The sequence below is a fragment of the Dipodomys merriami genome, unplaced genomic scaffold, assembly GCF_024711535.1.
Source record: "Dipodomys merriami isolate MVZ:Mamm:240054 unplaced genomic scaffold, mDipMer1.0.p SCAF_481, whole genome shotgun sequence".
Lineage (NCBI taxonomy): Eukaryota > Metazoa > Chordata > Mammalia > Rodentia > Heteromyidae > Dipodomys > Dipodomys merriami.
In genome coordinates, this window is record NW_027206048.1 from 7,809 (window position 1) to 15,616 (window position 7,808).

Consider the following 7,808-nt stretch of genomic DNA (forward strand, 5'->3'; position numbering starts at 1 on the left):
ATGCACACATATGTTGAAGTCACCACAGGTGGAAAAACAACCAACAAAGTAGAACTCCCCCAGGAACAAAAACTTGTTGTGCCTGTTTGTTTTTAAGCACAAAAACCTGAAATACATGTTACCCTTGAGTAGATCCATAAAGATAACTGTGTCTCAGAAATATGGTGTGTTAATTTGTAATTAAATTCATCTAGATGAATGTAATATAGCAAATCACGTGAATGGATCAAATTGTTTAAAACAAATGTGACTGTATGTGGAGTGAGAGCTGCACATATTAAAAGAATAAAATAACAAAAATCATGACATACTTAAAAAATTCAGAAATGCAATGAATAAGACCAATGGTATCCATATTGAGACCTAAATCTTACTGATTTAACAAGAACAAAATATGCAAATAATAGAATCTGAGCAGGGTACCTGAGTGTACATAATTGTAAACTACTCCAAATTGTAGAAGACTGAATGTAGGTTATCTAAAGGAAAACATCAACCCATGATATAAATGACATTGAAAATTTCATGAAAAGATAGAAGTAGTTTCTAGAAAATACTATTTTAATAAGTGGTGATCAAAATCTTTCTAGTACTGACAAAATTGCATACCTATTTAGTTAGATCCAAAAAAGACTCAAGTTACGCAAGCTGATTTGAAACTTTGGCAAAGTAGCAGGATACAACTATATTGTTATTATGGATGTTGACTCCGGCATGGAATTAATTTCCTCTTTGATCTGACAAATGAATATATGAAAGAACAGAACTTCAGCTAAATATCAAGACCTAACTAAACATAGAACCAGAAAAGTGATCATGCAAGCCGTATTGCAACTGGGATAAAAGGAATATCAGTCATACTGATTCTGTATTTATTGTAAATGCTGATTTTTTCATAAATTATTTCCTTTAGCTTGCATTTTTAAAACATTGGTAACTAATTTTGGATTCCTCCTTCAATTTAGTTCTGAGTATAATGTATCACTTCAGTTCCTAACCCATATCCCCAGCACTCACACACACACACAAACACACATACACACAGGAGCTTCACGATGCACCTGCTTGGTGTGTGGAGTGGAGGGGGATGGAGGAGAGTCTCCTCCAGTGGTGGGGCTGAGGGGAGATTCAATCTCCTGGGCCGGTACTGGGGGTGAGGGATAGTGCTGAGCTGAGGTAAGGCTGCAATTGCCATGATCTGGAAGCCTTAGGACCTAGTCAGGGCTGCGATTGTGGCCAGGGGTGGGGGGCAGGGTCCAGGGGAGCAGGGGTCGGGGCCCAGGGGCACACTTTGGTGGCAACAATGGCCAGGGGTCAAGGGGTCAGGGGCGCATTGCCTCAGGGCGGGGTTGCCCAGGAGAGGAGTGTGGGGCCAAGAGAGAGCTGAGAGAAGAGAGAGCATGAGCACAGGCACCAGTGGAAACGGCTTCAGTGGCTGGCGGCTGCTCTGATCATAGCGTGGGTCCTGGTCGGAAGTGCATAGCATGTGGCGGCGAGGCATCTATGGCTGCTGAGGCTGTGGCATCTGAGGAGAAGGAGCAGAGGCTGCATGCAGCACCGCCAAGTGCCAGCAGAGCACCGCCTCCTCCCAGTAAGGCTGCTTTTCAAACATGGTGCTGCCGGCTCTGATCCGCAGAGCTTCTTGCAGTCACTTGGCAGAGATGGTGCACCCCTGGCTTGCTTGTGGCCCTTATTTGGTCCCGGCCCCAGATCCTCAGACTCTGGGCGCGCACCTGATCGCAGCCTACAGCTTCTTCCAGCAGCACACGTAAGTGGATGCCCTGCAGGCCAGCACCCCGCGATCCACCCCCTGCTACCTCCCCACACCACCTCTGACACACATACAACTGGCCTGTACCCCCAACCCCAGCTGTCAACAGTTCTGACTGGGTGATCACATTTCCCATGTCTGTCAGCTTCTGCTAGTGATCCCAGTCCATTTGGTCTCCTTGTACTCCCCAAGAATCTGCCAAGTCGCCCAGAAGTATGTAGGCTGGAAGCAGGGAGTCCATCCATGTATATAGCATTTAGGACCCCATCAAAGTCACCAACAACCCCCCTCCACCCCAGGTCAGACACCTCTCTGGAGGCACCATGACCCCCTGCTTTGTTTTCTGTCCAGGCTCTGAGGAGCCACATGTCTGGGGACTCCAGCGTCCTGGCCTAGGGTTTTGGTGAATGGGGAGTCAAGGCTAGTTGTTCCCAAGGGGAAGGGTCTGTCCCTGGAGAAAGGGGGAGGCAGGGTGGTTCTGCATTATTAGAGCATTGTTCCCCTTGGGTGGTTGCCCCTGGTTCTGACAAGAGAAACCCCGTGCTTGAGCTGGTACATTGCCCAGATGAGAAACCAACAAATTCAGGAGAGGCACTGCTCTGAGACTGTGTGTTTAGGTGTGTATGAGAGAGAGAGAGAGAGAGAGAGAGAGAGAGAGAGAGAGAGAGAGAGAGAGAGAGAGAGAGAGAGAGAGAGAGAGAGAGAGAGAGAGAGACAGACAGACAGACAGACAGACAGACAGACAGACAGACAGAGAGACAGAGAGACAGAGAGACAGAGAGAGACAGAGACAGAGACAGAGACAGAGACAGAGAGAGAGATCATCTTTCTCATTGTACAGTCACCATGTCTAAAAAGAACAAAAGCATTTTGGGGTGGGGTTGGGTTGTGGGGTCTGAACTCTGGCCTGTGCGCTGTCCCTTAGCTCTTCAGCTCACTCAGCTCTTCAGCTCAAGGCTAGCACTCTACCACTTGAGCCACAGCACCACTTCCGGCTTTTTTCTTTTATCTTATGTGGTGCTGAGAAATCGAACCCAGGGCCTCATGCATGCAAGGCAAACGCTCTACCACTGAGCTACCTTCCCACCCCGAGCAAAAGTATTTTATTTGTGTGTATGTGTGTATTTGTTGTCCTTTTTTCATTAATGCCCAGTATGAGCCCAGCCACAATTCTTGTTTTCTCTTTCGTTTCATGGCTCCTTTAGAGAAGGTTTCAGTAGATGTTCCTTTCCACCACTTTCTTCCCCTTTCCTCCAGCCCACAGTAACTGGTGGGCCTATATGGGTCTCTCCTAGGAGGCCTGTGTGAACTGCAGACCAGAGTGGACACCTGCCCTTCTGTCTTCAGCCAGAAGGCTGATGAGGCTAATGTGACCACAGCCGCACTCTTCCAGACAGTCTGCTCTCATGTGTATAGTTGGAGCTAATTCAAAGTTGGGAATGTGTCTGCCAAACATAATTAGGGAATGAGATAGGGGGAGTAGGGCAGGGGCTGTGAATCTAGGTCGGTCTGGGAAGTGATGAACGGTGTGACATGGCAGATGGTTCACCATGAACGAGGATGAGAGAGGAATCTTACCCAGGGCATTGACAGTGTCCGTCGACATCTGAACAGGAGGCTCCAGACCCCCAATGGTGGCATGGATTCCCTCCCAGGGCAGTGCACTGGTTGGCAGTCCTCCCTCGAGTCCTGCAGACTCCAATCTGTGTCCCTCCTGGGCTGTTTCTAGCTGGGCAATGGTAGGCAAGTGTGTTCCCCCTGCTAGAGCCTGCTTGGGATCAGGACATGGCAGTTAGCTAGGGCTCTCTGAATGCCATTTTCTGTAACCTACTGTAGGCTGTCTGGAAGGAAAAGGGGACTACTGATTTTGGAACCCATTAAGTTTGATTGGGACAAGTGAAATGCCAGATTTCCCAGGGGTTTTTTTTTCCTTGATGCTGGCTATTTCTACTAATGCCTGGAATTCTGGGTCAAATTAGATGGACCATTTTAGACATTAAATTAGACATTCAAAGTGGCACAGGCAGAGTTCCCAAGCCAGATGGTCTCTTGCTATGAACGTTGTGTCTTGACTGCCTTTCTCCAGAAGCTGCTGATTCTCCTCCAGCTCTCTCTAGGGTGACCACCACAGTCAAGGATGTCTTGGGGATCAGAGATTGTGACCTTGCCATCCACAGCCTGCCAGCTGTGAGCAGAGACAAATCCCAGGACCTGTACTGGACTCTGGGAGATTCAGAGACCCGGGATGCCTCAGGGATTCTTTCTCTGCAACATGAAACTTGGGAGGCGGATATGGTGGACCATCCTGTCTGGCCCCAGGGAGTGGATAGGAGGCCCCTTGAGCCTGGTGCTCACCTAACAGCAACCTTGTTCACACCTGAGTGGGGAATTGAATGCCACATAGCTGGTCAGTGGCTGGACAGAGATCTTTGAGAAGATAGACATCCCAGAGGCCCTGGAATTCAGTGAGGACATCATGGCTCATGTCTTTGGAACCAAAGCAGTTAAGTGCAGTGGCACCAGGAGGGTGGGAAGAGGGATGAGGGAGAACTGTTGGAGAGCTACATCAGGCTTTGCCCTCACCTAGGATGTTTACCTGAATTGGATGGGACTTTTCTGTAATATTGTCATAGACAGATGCTCATTTATTTATCCAACAAACTGTTACAGTGGGTGCCAGGTCCGGGGGTGAGGGTGGGGGTTATACACAATTAAAGGTACCAGTGCTGGTTCCACAGCACATGAAGACATCTTGGTTTGAGCTGGAGATCATTGCTACACTACTGTCATCCTAGCTACTTAGGAGGCTGAGAGGGGAGGATTGAGGTCCATGCAGGAAAGCCTGTAAGACTCTTATCTCCAACTAACTACCAAAAAGAAAACACCAGAAGTGGATGAGTGGCTCAAGCCATAGACTGTTGGCCTTGAGTAAAAAGGCTCAGAGACAGCACCCAGGATCTGAGTTCAAGGCCCAGGAGTGACACATAGAGAGGAAAGAGAAAGAGAGGAGGAAAGAATGGAGGGAGAAAAGGAGGGAAGGAAGGAAGAAGGGATCATGCAGGCCTTGGTTTGGAGTCCCTGGATCAAGAGATCCAACCATGCACAATCTCTGTGGGACAGTTTCAGAGCCTAAAGTCAGTATGTAGGACCAAGCCACTGTCCCCTCAGCAACTTCATGACATCCAGGATCTGGGTGGTTGCCGACTGCAGAGGGAAATAGCCTCGGGTAGACACTAGTGCTCAGGGTGGGTCACAGAGTTTCAATCTCCCCTGGCTCACCAAGTTTATTTTCTGGTCAGATAAGAAGAAAGTATCCAAGGGCTAGGGAGGTATAGGGTAAGGGAGTGTCCAGAGTGGGGTAGCAAGGGATAAGCAGGAAGATGAAGAGGGAGGACGATCCCAGATCAAGTGTGTCAGGCCATTGAAACCATGACCTCACCTGAAAACCTAGACCATCAGTGATAGAGCATTCAACCCAGCCACATGGCTATTAAAAGTCCTGGCATTCTGGGTTCACTGTTGATGACCTCACTGTTGTCCACTGCAGGATACCTGTGCAGTACATCCTTGGGGACTGGGACTTTTGCTGGCTCAATCTGAAGATGACACCCTCAGTGTTCATTCCTCAACCAGAGACAGAGGTAACCAGGGCACTGGCACAGGAAAGCCAGGGAATGAGGGCAGGAGTCAGACCAGTGTTGCTCTGAGACTTCCTCTATGGGACTCTAGGGTCCCGTGACTACAATTCTCAGAGGTAGAGGTGGGTCTCCTTGCTTTCTAAGGCTTTAGTCTAGATGGCAGATGTGCGATTTAGAGAGGGCGGACTGAAGGTCGAGGCTGGTGGAAAAACCAGAGGCACTGGGCCTGAGCAGGGTTGTTTCTTTGAGGATACTCACAACCCAGGAACATTCCTGAGATAGATCAGCACTTTTCTCCTTCCCGAAAGAGAGGGACCTAGAGCCCTCCAGTCTGCATCCCTTGGCTGAGAAATTCATTCATTCCCATATCCTTTGGTTGCATAACTAGATCTCACCTGACTGCTCGGTGTCAAGGCAGGACAGTGAGAGATCTTCAGTCCTTGATGAGGTCATGGGATCCTCAGTATGAGATTGTACTTGAATGTCCTGACTTGGTGCATGGTCAGTCCCATCTAAGACTGCCATGATCTAGGACATAGAATCCAGAGAATCAGAGCAGAATGGTTCTATTCTGTAAGTTTTGAGTATTATGTGTGAGCTTTGAGCTCGGGTGTGCTCACCCGCTTCCCTTTCTTGGGTGGGTTTATGCTAGAAAAAGCTTAAAACTAGGGCCTGGGCCCATCTGTTGTTTTATGCTCAAAGCTAGCACTCTACCATTTGAGCCACAGCTCCACTTGCAAGGTTTTTGGATGTTTAATTGGAGATAAGAGTTCTCAATGATTTTGCTGCCAAGGGTGGCATCCAACTGCAGTCTTTAGATCTGTCTCCTGAGGGGATAGGGTGACAGGCATAGAAAAGCATCTTTGGGGGGCTGGGAAGATGGCTCAGTGGTAAAGCGCTTGCCTTCCATGCATGAGGCCCTGGGTTCGATTCCCCAGCACCACATAAGAAAAAAAGCCAGAAGTGGCGCTATACCTCAAGTAGTAGAGCACTAGCCTTGAGCTGAAGAGCTGAGGGACAGTGTCGAGGCCCAAAGTTAAGGCACCACTACCAGACCCCCCCCAAAAAAAGAAAAGCATCTTTGGCCGGGTGCCAGTGGCTCATGGCTGTCATCTCATCCTAAGTACTCAGGAGCTGAGATCTTAGGATCAAGTTTCAAAGCCAGCTTGGGCAGGAAAGACCCTCAGACTCTTCTCTCCAATAAAGCACCAGAAAACTGGACATGGTGCTGAGGCTCAAGTAGTAGACTGTTGGACTTGAGCTGAAGAGCTCAGGGATAGCACCCAGGCCCTGAGTTCAAGCCCCACAACCAACAAAATGAAAGAAAGGAAAACATCATTGCCTGCAAAGGACGGTGGTGGTGTATTTGTGTGTATGTGTGTGTGAGCGGGAGTTGGTACACATTTAGTGCCCCACTCAGTCATAGTTTTTGAAAATTGTACATGACTTTGCATGGCTGAGGCTGGTAGGCGGTCAGTGAAGCCTGAGGTTAACCCAGACACCTGGGCCCTGAGCTCGATCCTAGGACTGCCATATACACATGGTTGAAGATCCTAGGAAACTGGTTCTTATCTCTAGGAACACTAATAAAATGTTTGAAATGTACTAATTGAATTACTAATTAACTAGTCTTTCTAATGTAAGATTGTATGCATTAAATATAGGTCTTTGATTAATTTAATTAATACCTTATTAAGTCTTCTACCATGATTAATTAATGGAGGAATAATTTTAGACTGAATAATTAGTAGTAATAGAATATACAAAAGTAAGATATAGACATCACTTTTTATATAGAGTTATACACTAGAATCTACACAAATGTCTATTTGTCTCTCTCTGTATATGTTTATAGATGCATATACATATGTAAATACACACACACTGCACTTTACACATCTATGTGTTTATGTGTTGACCACTTCTAGGGCCAAATTTGCCCGACAACTTCGTTTGCATCAGACTGGTGTGCTAACATTTATCTACTCCCCATTCATGAAATGGGCTTTCTAGGCCCTGCATTCAAATCACAGAACTGCCAAAAACTTAAGTAATCCTGGTGGAAGAAGCCAAATGTCTCATTTGTTTTCCGTATCGGTGAAAGTCCTGGGTGACAGGAATGAGGTATAGTACATTGGCAAATCTATGTCCTATGTAATAAGATGTAAAAAAGGTTATGTGTGTAATCATACTCACTAAAATACATAAGAAATAAATAAAACACAAAATAAAATGAATAACCACACTAACTGCAATATGCAGTAAAAATGTGTATGTAAATATGAATCCTGTATTTAAAATGAATACGAATATTATTTTTGCAAGAGCTAGGATTTGAATTCAGGCCCTGGGAACAGGCCTGACTTTCTTGTCTACGAGCAGGGTGAGCTTCTCCTTCT